Source organism: Panthera leo, chromosome A2 (assembly GCF_018350215.1).
Source record: "Panthera leo isolate Ple1 chromosome A2, P.leo_Ple1_pat1.1, whole genome shotgun sequence".
NCBI classification, from domain to species: Eukaryota; Metazoa; Chordata; class Mammalia; order Carnivora; family Felidae; genus Panthera; species Panthera leo.
In genome coordinates this window covers 143,036,961-143,058,985 of record NC_056680.1, presented here as the reverse complement: position 1 = coordinate 143,058,985, position 22,025 = coordinate 143,036,961, and the positions used below count along the sequence as shown (strand labels likewise).

Here is a 22,025-nt window from a genome sequence, read left to right as displayed (position 1 = left end):
TTTGAGTAAGTGCTAAACTGTGATATAGACTAGGGACTAAGTGCTATCAGAGTTCAGGGAAGTGGAAAGAAAGAAGTAATCAGGAAATGTTTCACTGACAAGGTTTCACTGAATTAATGTGAGTTTACAGGGTAAGAAAAAACTAGGAAGAAAATTAGAGTTTAAAAAACAGAACAAGCTAAAGGAGGCAGGAATAAATAGTATTTCAACACAACACTCACATGCATGAATATGGACATACACAATTCTTTCATTATCTCACAGGCCCCAGACTTCTCCCCAAAAGGGTTACTATTCTAAGCACAGAACTTGGGGAATATGAGAGAAAGTTCTAGAGGGACTTGACAGAAGAGGGAATGGGTAGGAAACTGAAGAGATATGAGAAGCATTTTAAGAAATGAATTAACAGAATGGATACAGCGGATAAAAAAAGAATCCAATATTCTAACTCATGGTGACACATACATGGAGTCTAGAAAAGTTTACCTTTTGATGGGGAGAATGGAGGGGTGGAGGATGTTAAAAGAAACAGGGAGATGCTAGCTAGATCACTTGCTATGATTACTTTAATGTCTCTCCCCAGCTAACCCAGAAGTTCCAAAAGAACAGAAATCCCATCCACTTGTTATTCTGTGACCCTAGAGCCAAGTACAGTACCTCCCCTCATACTCAAGTAATGGCTGGATGAACTAAATACAAAAGAAATATGAAAAATGACATATAGATATATATATATAGAGAGAGAGAGAGAGAGAGAGGGAGACAGAGAGAGACAGAGAGAGAGAGAGAGAGAGAGAGATACACACACACACACACACAACACACAAAACGCAACCAAGCTAGAAGAAGACTATGTACAGATTTCAGAATCTCCTGGACCATTAACACTGGAGGGAAAATTCACAAATAAAGAAGAAAATCAAGGACGAACTCCTGACCCAGAGGTGTGCTGTTGCTTACCATCCTGTACAGTTAGGTAGCTCCCCCGGCCTTACCTTTACCATCTATTACACCTCTGACAAAACAAGATCTCTTTATAATCCATTCCACACTCAAAGAAGCATTCAAATTATTTCTTCTCATAAATAGCCAACTCCTCGTAAATAAAGAATCTTTATCATTTTAATACCCCATATTTAAACTAATCCTAATGATAAGATTGAGGTCAAGGGAACTGAAATAGGTGTTTCCTCCTAGACCCTGATCAAGCTTTGGTGTCCAGAACACATTACTTAAACATTTCAATTCATTGATATCGCCATGATAAACCACTTATGAGAATACATATAATTTGAGTGTGAGCTTCACATTCGTCATCTAACTGCCTTCTAATTCTTCTGGTTCAAACAACAGTGACCAAAAGGCAGCAGCAGCATTATGGTACTCTTCTTGGAAGTTAAGGAGGCACGTTCAGAAATGAACCCAAGTTTCTATTCCTTCTTGGATGTGTGAGCCTCCACATGCTCTTAACAGGAACATCGATGGCCATACCCTGACCAAAGCCCTGGGGTGTCATGATCACTGCCTAATAAGTGAGGTATGGCCCTGAATATGAAAATCTTTAAAGAAACAGTAACACCGAACTGAACTTTTTCTTACAGGAAAAAGAAAAGGGGAAATGGAATACATGAGAGTTGCCCAGGTAGAGGGAGTTCTGGGTAATACAGGGCAGATATACAGGGTTACAGATATTTTATAAATATCCAGGCAGTCCAATCAAAATTTTGAGTCATGACGGAGGTGCCAAGTATAATATATAAGTCATAAAACAGAGCTTATGATGACACTCAATGATACAGAAAGAATGCTGGCTAGACAGAAGATTCTAGGTGCCAATAATGAACAGGATTTTTCATACAGACAAAATCAATGGTTATCAAAATAAGCCCTCAGGAATGAAGAAGTGCCAGCATATTCATATTTACCACACAATAGAGGACAACCTATTTACAGAGAGTAGCTGTATAATTACACAAGCCTAAGTGAACAGTATCTTAAAAAGTGAACTGAACAAAGTATGGACATTTACCTTGCTTAGCCTCATGATCTGTCACAGAACCTGAATGTATGAACCTTACTCTACTTTTTCTGAAACACCCAAGAGATCACAAGGCAGTATCACTTGACTGGAACTCCAAAACAATGAACAAAAGCTAAGAGATACGGTTTTATCAAGAATTCAGATGAAGGTCACGAGATGAGGTACACCTAAATGAATGAAAATGGCTGTCTGGGGGCGCCTGGGTGGCTCAGTCGGTTAAGCATCCAACTCTTTGATTTTGACTCAGGTCATGATCTCATGGTTCAGGAGATCAATCAGGGCTCTGTGCTGACAGCGTGGGGCCTGCTTGAGTTTCTCTCTCTTTCTCTTTCTCTCTCCCCACTTTCCCTGCTCATGGTCTCACTCTCCCTCTCTTGCTCTCAAAACAAATACACAAACATTGTAAGAAAAGCAAGGAAAGGAAAGGAAAGGAAAGGAAAGGAAAGGAAAGGAAAGGAAAGGAAAGGAAAGGAAAGGAAAGGAAAGGAAAGGGCTGTCTGAATAAGAAAGAATCAACAGGACTGACCCAAGACAAAATGCTCTCAAAGAATGAAGGAAAAGTAAATACTATACCAACAAATATCCCAATCAAAAAACGGTCAACTTCAGAGTCTGATTACATGTCTCTCATGAAGCTGGGAAAGAACTAATAGCACAAGCAGAAAACAAGGTATCAGAAGTGAAAATAGAATGATCTTGTTACTCTAACCCTTCAGAGCTAGTAGCTATTGACATCTGCAAACATCTTACAAGAGAGATATTAGAAGTCCCTAGGAAACCACAAAATAAAAGCAATTCCTCCAAATTACCAGGTACATAAAAGCCTCTGAAATCTCTAGGAGGCAATTGAGGTATGGAATGTATTCTGAGAAAACAGGACTTTAGCAGAATCTTGCCTGATAAAAAGGACTGTCTAGTTTAGAATCTAATTTACACAGAAATATTTTTAAAAAAATAAAAATAGAAGAGAATTCTTGCTTTATCTGGTGGACAGATAATACACAAACCAGTATGTACTGTAATCACTGTTCATCCTGAGAAAGGACATGGTACATATAGACCCTGAAATGACTCCTACATTAGAGATAACTTTAATTATCTATACCTCTCACTGGTTTGGAAAGGGAGGCCCAACACCCAAATCTTAGCATCTAAAGACACACCTGGCATTTTTACAGGAGTTATTTGGCTTATTGCCAAAACGTCGCTCAATGCTAACTTAGAGGGAATGAAAGAGACCTCCAATCAAGGCCTTATATTCAACCCCCTAGTTTTGGGCCTCAACCTGAAACCAAATTTTATCTAGCTCATCCTGTAACTCAAATATCTAATATCCCTAGGGATGCTCCAGGATTTCTTAAACAAGACCTGAAAAAATACAAACCAGGGCACCTAGGTGGCTCAGTCAGTTGACTCTTGATTTAGGTTCAGGTCGTGATCTCCCAGTCGTGGCATCAAGCCCCATATCGGGATCCACACTGAGCTGGGTATAGAGTCTCCTTGGGAGTCTCTCGCTCCCTCTCATACGCTCTCAAAAATAAGTGAATAAACTTTAAAATAAGGGGGTGGGGGGAGGAACCATGAGGCAAAAAAAAAAAAAAAAAAAAAAGACTAATAAATGTGGTTCCACTAAAATTAAAGCAGTTCCTTAGTGAAAAGACTTCATGAACAAAGTGACAGGCCAAAGCACAAACACTTAGTAGCTGATAACTGAAACAGATATAGAAAAAGCAGAGCAGGATGAGAGGGAGCTGGAGTGCAGAGCCACAGTTGTAATGTGATCAGGGTCTGTTAAAAACAAAGCCTCGAAGAAGGTATGGGGTTGAGCCATCTGGAGAAAGACGGGGAAAACAGCCAAAGCCAAGACCCTGAGTGGGTTCAAGGAACAGCGAAGACACCACTGCAGCTATGGCAGCATGCACAAGGGGAGAGCAATCGGAGTTGAAGACACACATCTGACTTAACATCTGTAAAGGTTACTCTGACCACTCTGTTGATAATAGACACTATAGCAAGAAAAGGGTAAAGCAAAAAGAGATCCATTAGCAGACTGGGACAGTAATCTGGGCAGCAAATGGTGGCAGATTACATCAAGGAGGGAGCAGTGAAGGAGGTAAGAAGGGATCAGAATCGGGAAATATTCTGACAGAAGGCATGAGAGGTGTGAAAGGGAGGAGCCAAGGATGACTGCAAGGGTTTTTAGGTGAGCAAAAGGAAAAACGGGTGGGGTCATCAGAGGAGATGATCAGGAGTTTAGTTCCTAACATGCTAGCTTCCAAGTCTACAGGCTGGATAAACAAGGGTGGAGTTGGGAGGAAAGCTCTGAACTGAAGGTACACATTTGGGAGTGACTGGCACATAGGTGGTGTTTAAAGCCATGAGTCTGAAAAGGACTTGAGGACTGAGCCTTGAGACATTATAACATTAAAAAGGGCTAAGAGAGGAATTTGTAAAAGGAGAGTGAGAAGGAGCACTCAGTGAGCTAAGTAGGAGGAAACTACCGGAGCATTAGGCCCTAGAAGCCAGAAAAAGAAAGTGAATTGAGAAGGAGGAAATGACCAATGGTGTCAAGTGCAGCAAACCAGGGCGGGGGCGGGGGTCGACACTAAGATTTGCATGATGCATTAAGCTAAGTAGAGGTCGTCCATCAGTAACTGGACAAGAAGAGTTCTGGGTGAGCAGCGGGGGCGGAAGGCTGACTGGAACCAGGAATGGGAAGTGAAGGACTGGAAAAAGCAAGCACATGCAATGCTTTTGAAAGCTGTGCCACAAAGGAGTCTGAAGGGATCACGTGGCAGCTGGCAGAGGAGGCAGGGCAAAGAGAAAGTACTTCCGTTTTCCATTTTCGATAGGAGAAAAGACAGGCAATGGTCCAGCAGAGAGCAAAGACCTGACAATGTAGAAGAGAGAGGACAGAACTTCCAAAGCAATGTCCTTGAATAGGCAAGGTGGGAGCGGCTTTCTTTACACCGTAATTCAGCTCAGGTGTGTGCATGCAAATACTGTCAGGTCGGTAGATGCGGTGTAAGAATCACTGGATACTCTGATTACTCCGATTTGCTCTGTAAAGAAAGTAAGAACTGTAACAATTCAATAAGAAGAAAAGAAACAATCCAACAGGAGAACTGACAAAAGGTATAAACAGGCATTTCACGAAAAAACTCCAACTGGACACTAAATGCATGAAAAAAGTAATTTTTAATTAATCATCAGGGAAATTAAGTAAATTATGATCCACTACATTGGCAAAAATTTTAAGGTGAGAACGTGGGGAAATGCAAATGCCCTGTTAACCACAGATGGGGAGTAAAAAATGGCTCAAATACTATGGCATCTTGACACGGTGCTACTTGTCATCATTTGGTTAAAGTTGAAGATATGCACCTCTATAATTAGGAAATTCTACTTAGAGGTGGGTATATACCCTAGAAAAGTCTCATATGTGCAAGCAAATATAACAACACTCACAGTAACAATGTTTATGGTACGACCCCAGAGTCAAATACCACAGAGCTGTTATGCTAAATTAAAGCAACCCAACAAATGAACAAATTTCAAAAAATATTGAGTAGGAAAAGCAAGTTGTAAAATGCTACAGTAAAATCCCACTTAAATACTGACTAAAACCACACGCAAGCAACATAGAGGCATATAAGCAACAAAAGTATAAAATGCAAAGAAATCAAAGACAGTGGTTACTGATGTGAGATGGGCAGTGGGGAAAAAAAGGAACAGAGGGAAAGAATGGGTTTGAGAATGAGTACATGGCACTTCCAACTATCTCTGTGAGGTTTTCTGTCTTTAAAAGAAAAAGAGAAAGAAACAGAAACAGGAACAGGAACAGGAACAGAAAAAGAAAAAGAAAAAGAAAAAGAAAAAGAAAAAGAAAAAGAAAAAGAAAAAGAAAAAGAAAAAGAAAAAGAAAAAGAAAAAGAAAAAGAAAAAGAAAAAAAAGAGGGCCTGAAGCACATGTTGTATAATACCAAGGCCGAGAAAGGAATGCCTACTGGATTATTCAACAATGTTGGAATGTTTCTTAAGCAAAAAATGTTTAGGGATAGCAAACCCCAAACTTTGCTTAGTCAACATTTTCCCTTTGCTCAGGGAATACTTTACTGCACAGGAATAAAATATGAAACAAACACCCATTCTTTTCCTCATAAAAAATGAATTAAATTCCATTTTGTCCCTCAAAAAGAAAATAAGTTCATAGATATATCCTTCCATGAGACAGAAGGGAAAAATTTAACTACAAATGTGCTCTCAAGTAACCAGGGTCAAAAAGAAGTTTGATTTTTGTTTTTAATAGGAGACCTGAACTATAATAATATTAATTAAAGTAGCCAAGCAGAACTGTACTCTATGAAGATTTTTTAAAAATGACCGTTGAACTAAAATAAGAACAGACATGATCAGATTAAAATGGATAAAATTTCCAACAGTAAGTAATGGCCAGTCCCAGCTGCCCTGACACACATGCATTTTGATAAACAGAGGCTCCTATTTCCATTTGAATTACAGACTGAACATAGGAACATTACCACATGCCCTGGGCATATTTACAATCAAGAACCTTTCAATTCCCTTGGCAGCCAGGAGACAGAATCCACATGGATTATCCACTGTTTTATGGTCCTTAACACAGAGTAGCATATTTTTAATAAACGTGGTCAGCTAACTTGAAAGCGACAGTCGGCACCTGGGGAAAGGTTCAAAACTTGGCCAAATGGAAGAGAGTTTGTACCATTCTACCTAAAGGACCATACAGAGAAAGTTCGTATATCCAAACATTTCTCCAGGAGTTGTTTTGTAGAAAAAAAGGTGTTTAATTCCTAATTAGCTCCATTTCACCCTGCCAATCAAAGGTAAATAGGGTCTATTAAAGAGACACGGTCTGAGTTAAGTATTAAATTCACAAGGCAATACATTTCATACATATCTCCATGAGGCAAAGAGGGGATGGTAAACAATAGAAATCAAATTAGAAAAAAAAATGAAATTAGAAAATCAAATTAGAAAAAAAAGTGATTATAAAAATGCAGAGGTATAAGATTAGAAGGGCTACACTTTCACCCCCATGATTATGCCCCTGAAGTTCCACTGTTTTCATAGGACCCTCAATTTTTCTTAATTTTTCTGACAATTATATTTGACCTTGCTGATCTCATGTTTAAGGATCTAATAACATGTATAAAAACACTGGAATTTGGGGCACGTGGGTAGCTCAGTCGGTTAAGTGTCCTACTCTTCTTTTCGGCTCAGGTCATGCTCTCACAACTCATGGGTTCGAGCTCCACATCGGGCTCTGTGCTGACAATGCAGAGCCTGCCTGGGATTCTCTGTCTCCCTCTCTCTCTGCCCCTGCCCTGCTCTGTCTCTCCCTCTGTCTCTCTCAAAAATAAATAAACATTAAAAAAAAAAACAACCCACCGGAATTTAAGGTATAATAATAAATACTATTGTTAATGATGGGGTTCAAGTAGAAGGAGTCTGAGAAAACAACAGAAATAGGAAGGTCATTTTGAACTTATCCCTATTCTTCTCACCTCCAACAGGTCATAAAACCTCATGGGGGAGATGCCTTCCTATATTCGGGGGAAGGAAAAGAGCATCCTTATTTCCAAAGAAAAGATGACATTGTGAAGAATCAAAACCAACAGGCCTTGACACTTCCCTCGTATTCTCTCACCCATCATATTTCTACCAGGCAATCCATTCTTCACTGACCCAGCATAAAAATACTCAGGTCTGTTTCTTAGCATCTTTATCTCCTTATGAAAGCTTCCATGTCACATAAGTCTTACATTAAATAAATCTGTATGTCTTTCTCCTTATAATCTATCTTTGTCAGTTTAATTTTCAGACCCACACAGGGACCCTAGAGGGGAAGGAAAACTTTCCTCCCCTACAATGACACCCAATGACACCTACAATAACAATCCTATCGAGCAGGCTGAATGCTGACAGCAGTGCTACCTGGATGGTGGCAAGGATCAGGATCCCAATTTTACAGCAAGGAACAGGAACATTCCTAGCTCATGTAACAGGTAACAGCAGAACCAGGACTGTGGACCCAGCTATCTCAGAGGCCCATGCTTACTGCTGGTGGGGAGGACACTGTACTCTTGGCTTGTTACTTCCAAAAAGCAATCACCACCTACCAGCGGTTGTCACATTTTGGTGTGCCTAAGTCTCCTCTGGGAGCTTGTAAACATGCAGACTGCCAGGCCCACACCAGATACTGTGATTCAGTAAGGCTGGTATGTGATTTCCTTAATTCTGTATTTTTAGAAAGTAGCAAGAAGGTCTGTGGACCACACTTTCGAGAAATGCTGCTGTATATATTTTGAGCACCTAGCCCCACTTAAAACAATGGCAAGTAAAGGGAGGTTAAAGGTTTAAAAGTCAGAAGCAATAATGAAGTGTTTGATTAATGTCAAATGGTTAAACAAAATAAACAACTAAAAAACTAGGGAATTCAGATGTATCTCTGTATATGTAGTTGGAGGTAACTCAATATACTTCTTGAACTTCTAAACAGATAAGGCAACTTGAAACATTCTAGTAATGGTGGCAAAACAAGATTTTCAAATATTCCTCAAGTCTGCTACAGGAAGACCAAATGTGGAATCTGAGAATCAAGAGAGAAAACCAACCTTCCCCTTGGCAGGGAACAGCAAAAGTAGGCATATCCTCTCTCCTGTCTGCCCCGTCCTCGGACACACAGTGGTCTAGACCTAGACTAGCCACGGTGACAGCAAAAGAGAGGAAGTGACAATTCCCCAAGACAGGCCCAGTTACAAATGTCTTCTGGCAACCTGCCAGGAAAACGGCTTCACAGTATCCAAAGAGGGAAAGAAGCAGAGCATATTTAGGCAGCCTCATGTCCTTGAAGGGACTCACCCGTCATCTGCAGTGCATAGCATATGATTATGTTCCACAGGAACTTGCACATCCCCAAATTAAAGTACCATTTTCAAGACCATCATGAAAGGGGGAAAAATGTCTCTGGAGACTGTTCTTCTACTCAATTACATTAGCCAACTAGGAGCATTTTCAGAAGTACTTGCTATTTATTGCTCAGATGCAGTAAGGCCGAGAGAGGGAAAGGAGGGTGTACGGGGGGAGGCCAAATATCAGGTCCTTTTTTCCCCCAAGACCCTGTCAAGACTTTAAGAATAAATACGGTAAAGGCTCTAAGATGCTCCAAAACCATTATCCAAGCGGCAAACCATATGGGGTCCCTTCACTTAGCTACAAATACTTCTGCAGGCATAGGAGAGAGTGAAATAAAGGAACAGCACTACCCCTCACAGACCTCAACACCAGTGCTCACAAGGTGAGAACACCAGTGCTCACAAGGAAGAAGCTGTGTAACCCACAGCAGAGCTGGTCCCAGACCCGGGAAGAAAACTGAAAATAAAAAAGACTCTGGAGTCCTGCCCTGTCATGTTCTCCTCGCACAAGGACGGCTTCCAACAAGTAAGAGGGCAAAATCTTTTCCCCCACTCACCAACTGCTCTGAAAATAGAAGTATGCTCCAAGGGGGAACTACGTCTGTGCCACCTTTCCTAGAGGAATAGTGAGGATTCTGCTGATAAGACTTGGATAATGAGACAGAAAGGGCATCGGATCCTTGAAGAGAACAAAGCTCAAGTTCACTATTCCTGAAGTCAGAGACGAAAGGGCTGCCCTGGACCTTGAATTCAAACATTCCTCAAGCATTTGATGGCAAGAAATGATCAAGAGTAAGTGAGCAGCTTGCTGCTGATCAATAGAATAAAAAGCCGGGCTCTAAACAATGATTCTGGCACCTGCAGCTCCTGGCTGCTCATCTGCCTCAGTTTCCTCCGAAGAATCAGCAATTTAAGAATTACCTGGCATTACGCAGGTGAAAAGAGGGAAAAGCAGGCAAAATTATTTCAAAACTCTGTAAAAATCATACAAGGGATAGATATATTAGTACAAATTGAAGCAACTCTAAGTTCACAATCAAGGAACATCTCAGGTAATATAAATTCCACGGGAAAACCAAATCTATACTTTCAGTGCTACAGAGAAGCAAAGCTACTTAGCTGAGTTAAGTTTTACAACATCTAACATGGATGTTAACAAGAGTTAAAATGTCAAGAGACAGAAGAGATAAGCCAAAGTTACAGCACTAATCACTTTCTGCCTTGTATTACCGTAATTTAATTACTCCATATAGGTCTTATCTTCCCTACCAGACCACATGAGGGAAGATCGCTATAAGAGAAAAAAGATCTTTATACTGCTCAGAAAGTGCCTAGCATAGTGCCATATTCCTAGAAAATTCAACATGCTGAGAGAATAAAATGGGGGAATAAAAGATTCATTTTTTTAAACTCAAACTACACTTCTTACAATATTTTTTATTTAAAAAAATTTTTTTAAATGTTTATTTATTATTGATAGACAGACAGAGCATGAGTACGGGAGGGGCAGAGAGAGGAAGAGACACAGAATCCAAAGCAGGCTCCAGGCTCTGAGCTGTCAGCACAGAGCCCGACATGGGGCTTGAACTCACAAACCGCGAGATCATGACCTGAGCCAAGTCGAACGCTTAACTGACTGAGCCACTCAGGCGCCCCTACAGTTCTTGCAATTATAGGAATAAATGGAACTGGTTAATAAATATCAAAGTGAATTTACAAAGGGTGGGAGGGAGCAGGGCAATATCACTGTAGGTTCATACCGTTGTTAGCGGAATGAATGCCTCTCATAGAGCACTACTTGAATATGAGCTATTTCTAATGTCTCTACCTTCCGGCTAATATTACCAAGTAATATGCTATACTCCACAAATTCTATTACTGAATAATGATTAAAAATGTTCCAGGCTAGATATCTCACTGTACACATATAAAATCTAGGCTCTCTGTAAGCAGTAATGCAAAAGTAATACTCTAATTCTCAGCGTGTAATGTTAGAAAAAAACAAATATACAAAATCCAAAATCAGTCTGCCCTCTTTTGACTTGGCTAAGAATTTAAAGCATTCTTCTGTTCTCTCTGCATGCGTGACACAATGAATTCTATTACTTACAATCTTTGTGGGTAAAAGAATACACTTGATCATTAGCTAATGGTTACGAGAAATCAGAGCACACCTACAGTACCATTCAGAATTTAAGTAAAACTGAACTGATATTTTAAAAATATCAAGTGTGGCAGCTCAACACAAAAATAAATGATAGTAAACGTACAATATAAAAGCAGATTTCCTAATGTGGAATCGAAAGCACCAGTGTCCCGCCCCAAATTCATACATTTGAGATTAAACTTAAGCCTAGTCAAGGGCATGTGCTGGGGTGGGCTTTGTGATGGTTGAGACAGAAGAAAAGAGAAGGCCCAGGAAGACCGCAGGGCCCTTCCTGTGTTCTGGAGACTGATGTGCAACAATCCTAACAGGTGCAAAGTTATGCTGAATGACGCACTCTGTGTGCTGTTCAAATGAGCAAATGGAGCTGGGAGGAAATAAAAAATAATCAGTGACTCTCTAGCAGGGCCTCTTTCTACTGAGCTAGTAGTTCTGAAGATCGATTACAAACACGAATCAATGTTAACATGGGAAACCCCTTCAATGGAAGGAACACAAAACGTCTGCAAATAAGAAACCAGAGTTTAAAGGCAGAAGGGAAAATGGAGCAGGGAGAAAGAATCTTCAAGGACAAAAGCAGGCCTGGAGGTCTGCGAGGTAATGGAAACCAGCAGGGACGGGTATATCACAACTGGCTCTTCCCTTCTGGAACTGCTTTCCTTTTCACTGGAAGCTCATAATTAACCAGTTGGCCCCAAATCATGTTTTCTAGTAATGGAGAAATCTTCTCCCACATTTCTTACCCTTCATCCCAGGCTAAAAATGGAGAGCCGATGCCCTCCGAAGAGAACCCCGTTACTTAAAGTACAGGCTACATGCCAGATGAAACCCATCCAGCATGGTGATGTGCCACAAGCCCTCCCACAGTTCTAGAAGAGGAGGAAGGAAAAGGAGGAAAAGAAAATAAATCTCTTACAATAGGAAACCAATTTTCTCTGTAACAGACCACACGATTAGGGAAGCCCAGTCAGAAGATAATTTTTTGTTAGAGAAAGGTTTCTTTGTGAATGCCTTTCCTTCTTCACCATATTAAAAAATAATTATTAAAGTTTCTTCCTGGAACAACACAGAGGGAAAATGATGCTGGATAGGACACCATTATTTAGCTAGTGCCAGTGGAACCTTCAATTGAGCCAGATTTCCAGTCAAATTTGTGCAATAAATTGCGGTGCATTTCAAAACCCCAGACTGAATTATGTAAGTGAGCAGCTTAAGGTCTCCCTTTAGACACTGAGTTTCTGACTTGCCAGTTGCATCACTCCAATGTCTAAATCAGGCTGTCAGGTCTAGTGCCACATATTTTATCTACCAAATTCAAAGTACGCTCAGTCTGGGTTTCATTCACTAAAATGAGGCCTGTGACTTTTCAGGACAGATATCATTCTAACCCTACAGAACGAAGATGACTCTCTTTTACTCTCTGGTCTACCTGTCATCAATCAGAAAACTACAACATTTATCACCCACTACCACCATGGAGAAATATGGACAAATCAAGTTCCCAGCCCTATGAACAGCACAGACATGCATGTCCAGCCCCAAACTGGCAAGGCAATTTCTTTATGTAGACATTATACCTTGCCCTACTGCAGGAGGAGACCTTGACAAAACGGAATCCAGACCTCTAGAGGCTGCTGCTAGGAAAGAGACTGTACTTTCACCCAATCTGGAACTAACAGAGTCAGGAAGGGGTTGAGGTTATTCTGTACCAGCCATTTGCACCTGATGAACAAACAGGCAAGTGACCAGATCCCCAGAAGAGTCAGGTAAAAGAGGGTGTGGGTGGGGAGCCTCCCACTCTGTCTGCAACAGTAGTTGTCATCCATGGCCATTTGTGTCGTGGATCTGAGGCTGGTATCTTGGTCACTGAGAATGCAGTTTAAGCTCCTATATTATGTAATGTCACTCTAAATTGATCAATGAAACTTTAACTGTGCCTATTTAACATTTTTATGTCAATCACATCACCATCCCATCGTGACCACCACATGCGGTTCCTAGTGCTGACCTTCTGACTTCACTCCCCAACACAAGGGGCTGGCTCCACTCCCGAATTTCTACAACACTTTGTTAAAAAGAAAAATAAACATCCCAAAGATGTGAGTGCCTACTGTGTGCTTGGTACTTTAAAACTCGTTTCCAATCCCCACAGCAACCAATTAAACTGGAATTACTAGCTTTGCTCAACTGAGAGGTTAGACACCCAGAGGAAAAACATGCCCAAGACAACACACGTCAGAGCAGAAGATCCCAAAAAAGAGCTGTCTGGCCCCAGAGCCCATACTACTTCCTCTCTTTCATCTGCCTCGATACCAGTGAGGTGGCAAGACTGACAGATTACCCACAGGCTTTTCGCTCCCATCTGGTTCCACACTCAATCCCCCACAGACCTGAAAAGGTCAATTAATTTCAACATGTACTGCATGCCCACCCAAAGCCACCAGCTCCCGGGAAGCTCATCGAGATTAAGTTGGATGCACTATTTGTGCCAGTTACGAACCTACTGTCACTCAGTTTTAAATCTAACCTTTTTTAAATTCCACTTTGTGATGCTGAGATGGGAAAACTGCCAAAGCACGTTTCTGCTTTGCCAGCTGGTTCCCTGTTAGGCTCTGCCAGTAGGGGATGTTAGCAGGAGAATGGACAGGAAGAAGGGACAAACTCTTTCCTATTCCTGTCGGCTACTCCAGAGCCACACTTCCTCCTCTCAGCAATGGTGGTCTGTTCCAGTGGCGGTAACTGATTCCAGCTTACAGTTTTCCCAACGCTCCCAGAAGAAGTCTCAGCACACCTCCTCACATTCTCCAGAACCGATCAACTGGCAGCCCCTCCTCCGTGGTGCTTCTCCTTCAAGTTTAGAGACACAAACCTCAGCTCAACAGAGGTCTGCGTCCCCCTTCCAATGGGTCCATCCTTCAAATTTCTAAGTTTTCATATTCTGGTCTCTTATTTGTCCTCCCAGCCCTACAGATGGTAGGTGCATCTCATAATGAACACCAACCACTATGTGAGCCTTAGTGCTCTCTTTCTGCCGTTTTAGTATTCTCATACCTGATTAATAATTTCTTATATCAGGTTTATCTGCTAAAATAACTGGTATGGTTTCCATCCCCTAAGACAATGGCCAAAAGCCTCTTCACTATATAACTGGACAAAGAAACGTGCAAACACCAGATAGTTCCAGTCTCTTTAACCAACACTTTCCCCAGAGAATACTGTCTCTGACCTGTTCTAGACTACTGGCACCCGGCAGTACCCACATATCAGGACCATCTACAATGTAGAAAAACAAGAAAAATGGAAGGGGTGCACAAGAAAGGCTTCCATTGTTAAAACAGATGATGGAGAGAAATGCTTGAAAGATTTAGCTGGTAACACAAACAGTACACTAAAGAGATTTCTAAGCCAGTACATGCCTAATCCATGAAGTTAACATAAAATTTAAGCAATGAGAACAATGTACCCTAAACCTTTTTCTACCTGATATGTTGTTAAATGCTCTTCTGTATAGTGAATCCTCCTGTGATCTTAAAAAGCTCAACTACGGCAAGGCTCCATTCATGGTTTCATGCGTTGGGATCATGGTAAGTAAAGATGGAAAAGTAAAAACCTTCAATGTATCAAGGTGGTTGCTACAGCACAAAGAGGAATGGAATAAAGTGAGGGCTAGTAGGCATGGCCAGACTCACAGGCATAGAACACCAACAACATGTCATATTTCTATAGCAAGATGGAAGAATGAGAAAAATAACACCAGATTTGATATTATAGATTTTATCATAGAAGGTTACTGAATGGATTCTAGAAACTTCTCTCATGTCATCAGCCAAAAAAAAAAAAAAAAAAAAAAAGTGGAGCTCACTGGTTACCAGGGACCTGAGGGGAAAGGGGGAAAATTATTTAATGGGCATAGAGCTTCAATTCTACAAAATTAATTTCTAGAGATCTGTCCCCCAACAATGTGAATATACTTATCCCTTCTGACTTGTACCCTTAAAAAATATAGAAGATGGTAAATTTTAAGTCAGGGGTTTTTTACCACAAGAAAAAACTAGAGCTCATTCAAGGCAACAGACTGATTTCTATAATCTGGGAGAAACATCAGCATGCTATCAAATTCCAAGTTAACATGAGAGTTTACATATGAATCCTGATCTCTGGTTAGGGGAACAAAAAAAACAAAAAAAAAAACAAAACAAAAAAAAAAGAGAGAGAGAGATTACTGGGTCACTATTTATGGGTATAATCAAACATGTTAGCCCAGTTCTCATCCCAACAACTATATCCCAAACTGTTTCCTTCCTGAACAAGAACCACAATGGAATCTTCTCTTCGTCTTTTTATATATTATATCTTCTGCCTGGATGGGACTGCTATCTCAGCACTAAAGAATCTGCTTACAGGGGCATCTGGGTGGTTAAGCATCTGACTTCAGCTCAGGTCACAATCTCACAGTTCCTGAGTTCGAGCCCCACATCAGGCTCTGTGCTGACAGCCCAGAGCCTGGAACTTGCTTCAGATTCTGTGTCTCCCTCTCTCTCTGCCCCTTCCCTGCTCACACTCTGTCTCTCAACAATAAATGAATATTTTAAAAAATAAAAATAAAAAAAATAAAGAAAGAATCTTACTAAAATGACAAAAATTCTGAAAGGCCATGTTCAAATGCCATCCACCCCTATCAGGAAACCTTTTCTGAGCTCTCTAACCAAATATTCTTTTTTTTTCATGGCACATCTCTCCCAAGTCAGTGCATAGACTTCTTATATCTCATAGGTTATAACTCCAGGTTAAAACCGCATCATACTCACCTTTTTAAACCAACTGTATTTAATCCTCAAAAACAATTAATTCAACAGAGTAAGGGAATGAGGCTCAGTGTAATTTACACCCTAGGTCCCACCAGTAGAAAATGCCAGGGGCAAAAGCTGAACTCTGATTCCACAATGCATAGCTACTGGATCCTATTACAAGGCATAAGGACCCCGTATGCTCCTCCTTCTTTAGGGAAGGAGAAAAAGCCATTTTCCTTCTTCCAACCACTAAGCATTTTGTCCTGTAAGAGTAGAGTTCGTGTACAAAAAGAAGAGGGAAATCACAATTAGCCTGAACATTCCCTACAAAGCACTCCCCCCCGCCCCCCAACCTAGAGAGATATATGCAAGGTGACCTCCTCACCCAGAACTCCAGCTCGGCCTCACCACTCGGTGACAAGAATGCTGGGTGGCTCCTAACAAATGTTGCTGAATATGAGAAAACTACCCAGGGTCACCGCTAATGAGAAGCCAGAACATCTTGCCACTTAGCTACAGAATGTTCACCTAATAAATCTTTTGAGATCTGAACACAACCCGAGACTAGGAGGTTACAGGAAAACAAAACAAAACAAAAAATTCAGAAACACCAGCTTAAAGATCCATTTCACCTCCCTCCATACTTTCAAACCACAAGGAATAACCCATTGAGTTTATCAGTCCTAATCAGAAATAAAAGGCTGTAAGTAAAAACAAAACAAAAAACCATCTAATATTTCCTTCTCAACAGTTTAATTGTAATATATGATCCCTTATACTCCTGAGGAAATTCCACTTTTTACCTTGATTTAGCTTTATTGATCTAATTTTAATCAAGGACAAGCGTAGAGCAAAGGATGAAGGGTCAGCAACCCAAACGAAGTGGAGGAGCAAGAGAAAAATACTCTAACTCAGCAAATGGATCAGCTTGATAACAGGCCCAAAAGAACTATCATGGCCACATTAACAAGGCATTGGGGAAAATCAATCTGCATACTCTTTTTTTAAATTACAGTACACTATATTTCCTTAAGGACAGAAACTGTCCTTTGTAGGATGGAGTGCTGCCCAGGACAAATGTACCATAAATGTTTAGGTTATAATTACGTATGGAAAAAATACCATCATGTAGGATATTCTCAACCATAGTGAGAACTGGAAACACCCTTCTTTTGGCTGTAAAAAATTTCGTTTGTCTCACACTAATTACGAATGCAGATTTAATCAGACAGATGAAGGCTCAAGTTTATGCACGTATAATTTATGAATTTTTAAAAAAGGTTTGCCAATCGATTTGAGTGTAACTAAGGGTTGTGTTTAAGCTTCTTACTTAATATACTGGCAATTCATAAAACTATAAATCCACCATTAACAGAGAACCACCACAAGCTGTTTCCTGGCAGCAACACAGCTCATAGAGCCCAGCAGAGAGCTGGAAAGAGAAACAGAGGGACGGACTGCTGGGGAAGGGAGGGGTGGCCTGAGCTAGGGAGAAATCATTCTGCAATAAACTACATTTTTAAAAATCATTATCACGTGCCAGTTTCTGAAGAAAATGGTCCCAGTTCTTGAGAAAAAAATCAAAGAAAACTTGATATGCAAAGCATAACATTACAGGATTGGGAAATAGGTGGTATGAAAAGAGATGGAAGTACCCAAAATCTTAAAAAGGTCAGACAGCTAGAATAACCTCTCCTCAAGAATCCTAACTCTTGAAGAATGACCAGTTTCTAGAAGTTCTGCAAACATATGGCCCATTTGGGGAATAAGAAGTGGGCAGATGAAACTCTAAGGGAAATTAAAAAGGAAAAGAGGTAGGACAATCAGAGCATCAATAACCCAATGGAAAGTTTTAAGAAGATAGGACAATACATGCGTCAAGATAAAAATAGACACGGCGATGGCTTCAGCTGGAGTAGTTTTGGTCAGATTTTAGGGGCTTGAATAAATGTAGATGGTTACTGTACGCTAATCTTTCAAGAAAGAGTAGGAGCTAAGCAGTATTGATGTCAAAGAGAGAATGCTGAACTTTGTTCTAAAAATAAATAAATGAAAATCTTTATTAAAGGATTTAATGAAAGTAGAAGAATGAACAGAAGGATGACATAATTTTTTTATCATATTAATATAGAAAGACTTGATTGAATATGAAGGATTCATAAATATTCTACTTCCTGACCTGCTAATTACAAACTGTATGATCTAAGCACTATGTATTTATCTCCAAGAGGGACTTACACTTACTCATCGCTGTAGCCCCCAGCACCTAGTACTAGGTCTAACATATGGTGCATGCTCAATTAATGTTTGTTGAATAAAATTACTTAATCTCTCTGGGCTTCAATTTCCTCCTCTGGGGCGGGGAAGTGGCTGGATCTAAATGATGTTCCTTCTAGCTATAAATGCCCATCAGTGTGTTAACTGTTAGATAAAATGGGTCAATTCCCTATGACTCCTTGAAAATATGCCATGATGTAGCACTCCCATTTAAGCAAGGGCAAAACCCACACCCATTCACCTGATAATGACACTATACGGTACTCCTGAGATGGTCCTCTGAGGTGAAAATATCTTCATTAAATCAGGTCATGGAAGGAAACAGAAGACAGATTTGTTCAGAAAATGTTTTGATGAGTGTAACTCCTTTGCCTTCCCCTCCTTCAGTCTGCAGAGATATGGGCACTACTTGGAAACTTAAAAAATGTAAAGGGAACCTTTAAAAAGCTAATTTTTAAAAATCCAAAGATAATAAATCTGCAACTGTGTAAATGTCTTCTGTCTTCCAGGCCTAGGCTGTTTAAGTTTTAATCCAAATTGGGAGCTAGGGAGGCAGGACAGGAAGAACAGAGAGAAAAGAAACAAATTTCAAAAGTAGAGATGCCTTCTTATCTGCAAGCAGATAAGAAACACTTGTAAGAAATTAAAATATCAACACTAATCAATAGTTTCTCAAAGAACTCAAATGAATAACCAATATCCCTGTCAACAAAGCCATACACCCTTAAAAATCCAAAGTCAACTCTGTCCAATACTAGAAATACCAGAGAGAACCAGGCACTGATGAGGCAGTGACAGGAAACTGTGCCCCACCGCTCACCGAAACCATTATCACCTACAACCTTAGTACCTCCACTGTCCCCTCAAATCTGTCCAACCTTTTCTAGAACTTCTATTCAAACTGCAAAATCAGAATTTAAATATAAAATAATAGGACCCCATCTACATGGATTTTGAACAGATGAGACACAATTTAGTGGGGCTTAATCCACAGGAAATATTTAAATTGTAGGTATTAGCGGGTTACCTGGGTGGTTTAACCTGTTAAGCGTCCCACTTCGGCTCAAGTCACGATCTCATGGTTCCTCAGTTCCAACCCCACATCGGGCTCTCTGCTGTCAGCGCAGAGCCTGCTTTGGATTTTCTGTACCCCTTCTCTCTGTCCCTCCCCCACTGACGCTCTCTCAAAATAAAATAAAACATTAAAAAAATAATAATAAAAGATAAATTTAGGTTTTAGCAATAAAGTTTTTGCCTGGGATTATTTTCAAAGAACATAGACTGAATCTCCAAATAGTGATGTGTTCAAACTTAGTAAATCACATCACTTTGTCCTATTTTCTTTATCGATCCACAAACATTTAGTTGATCAATCCAAACTGAAATCAAGTAGCACAGATTGAAATTTACAGGAGGAAAAAAAATATATATCTATATCTATATCTATATCTATATCTATAGATATAGATATATATATCTATCTATCTCCCAACGGGGAAAAAATGCTACAGTGATTATTTGCATTATTAAAAAGATTCTTCTCTCTACACAGAAACTTTAAAAATCATTTCTTTACAAAGGTATTTTCCCATTGCTTCTAAAGCATAAATTGATTTACCAATAGTCATTTTTATTTGCAGTATTCCAGGAACATTACAGTGGGGAGCTACATACTTTCTCTCTTCCTACTTCTAATGCCTTTAAACTATATCCTCATACATTTAACCAATTATCATTACTTAATTTAGCACCAATAAAAAAACTGTTCAAGAGGAGAGAGGATATAAGGGATTAAGAAAACAATGATGGCTTTGCTTCCTTTTCATCACATTTCCCCAACAGGTTTATATAGTCTTCAATGCTACCAGATATTTTCCCTCCCCATTCCACACTGAGGTTATAATTTAAGAATTATGAGTGGCAAGGGCAGAGGAGTAAGTAGAAAGTGTTCCGATGAGCAGATGGATACATGGCAATGATGGGAAGCTTACACTGTGTATCACAGGCACCACCACAAGGATACAGTGGAGATCCTCTAAGCAAATATGCAAATATGGGCCTATCACAAAGGGGCTTCTTATTCAGACAACCCATATGGGTTATGTATAGGAATTCACATCCATTAAATCACTCCAAAATTCCCTGCAGTTTAACTCATGTGCTCACACTTTTCTAAGAAAAAATAAACAGCTAAGAAACCTACAGCATTGGATGAAAGTGAAGCCAAAAACAGATCAAAGGAAAAGCGAAAAGGAAAGAGATCCATAGTCTTTGTATTGAGAAGGGGCTGTTATCCACAAAACTAAACTTCATGGTTTACCTCCTGTGCAAAGTCCCAGTGCCACAAACCAGCAGGATATATGGTTAACAAAGGGTAGAAAGAGAAATCATTCCAAATGAGATTTTAAGTGAGTCATGCTCAGGAACTCAGAAGATTTCATTTACTTATCTAATTGAAAAATGTATATTATCCAAGGAGTCATTAAGATGGCGTTGCATATGCCTAAAATACAGTAATCAATTTATTTTTTTTTTTAATTTTTTTTTAACGTTTATTTATTTTTGAGAGACAGAGAGAGACAGAGCATGAACAGGGGAGGGGCAGAGAGAGAGGGAGACACAGAATCGGAAGCAGGCTCCAGGCTCTGAGCCATCAGCCCAGAGCCCGATGCGGGGCTCGAACTCACGGACCGTGAGATCGTGACCTGAGCTGAAGTCGGACGCTTAACCGACTGAGCCACCCAGGCGCCCCACAGTAATCAATTTAAAAAGAAATTCAAGATATAATGTATAGGTATGAAACAAAATATCCTTTAAAGCTGTAGATTTACCAAATAACTTCAAAATTTTAAGGTGAAACGCGATAAAACCTTTGGTCGTCAAGTATAACCAAGGAAGGCAAATATTAGAGAAACAAACAAACCTGATGTCAACAAATCACAAAAAAAACTGGTATGCCCCAGGCTTCAGGAAGCGTCCTGAAAATGTCCCTCACATTTTTTAAACATTTGTTCTAATGCAAGTAGATGTGAAGGTAGAAACCAAAATTGTTTTATTTTATTTTCTATATGCTTAGAAAGCTGAAAGGCAAAGGAAGATCCCGAAACTAAATAAACATGCTGCATAGCTTGGGCTATTAAGGCAGCCAGATCTTCGGCAATCTCAGTACAACTTAAATTCAATGATCTGTGCCAAGAGTCAGATAATAGAAAAATTTAAGTATCCAAATACATATTGTCCTTAAACACTATCCTGTCAGCCACCATTAAATACCATTTCGCTAGCCTGTAAAATTGATATTTCATATCTAGGGAGTGTACAATGGATAGCTCTGGGAAAGCATTCAAGGCTTTGGACACACATTTGAGGTTTTGTAAATAAACATTAAAAATCAATTCAACAGCAAGAATGTTAACAAAATTTCACGACTATCGAACATCTAGCAATTTTAGTCACCCAGAAAGATACAGAATTGTTAAATTACTTTTAGGCCAAAAGGCTTATTAGATGGCTGAGTTCCCCAGGGTCGCCATGGATGATATGTCTTAAAGGAATGTCATCTCACTACTAATAAACTTGTATAAAGAATTTTCTTTCTTTCCTCTTTGAATAGCTTGCACCAGAATTCACAAGATGAATCAATATCACTCTGTCTCGGTATAATCGGGAATCCACTCCAAGTAGTCATTAAACAATCCTGGAGGAGGGCTTCATGTCTCCCCACTTTTTCCATGTGCTATTCACCTTCCAATTAATTTCTACTTTGACTAACCCATCCCTCCCTTCCACTGGTCAAT

General features: G+C 39.9%; 1 protein-coding gene across 2 annotated transcripts in view; it reads right to left on the bottom strand.

The window, feature by feature from the left end:
• The window catches only part of SND1 (staphylococcal nuclease and tudor domain containing 1), a 423,196-nt gene that overhangs the window by 272,006 nt on the left and 129,165 nt on the right, over positions 1–22,025 (bottom strand). The window lies entirely within an intron of this gene.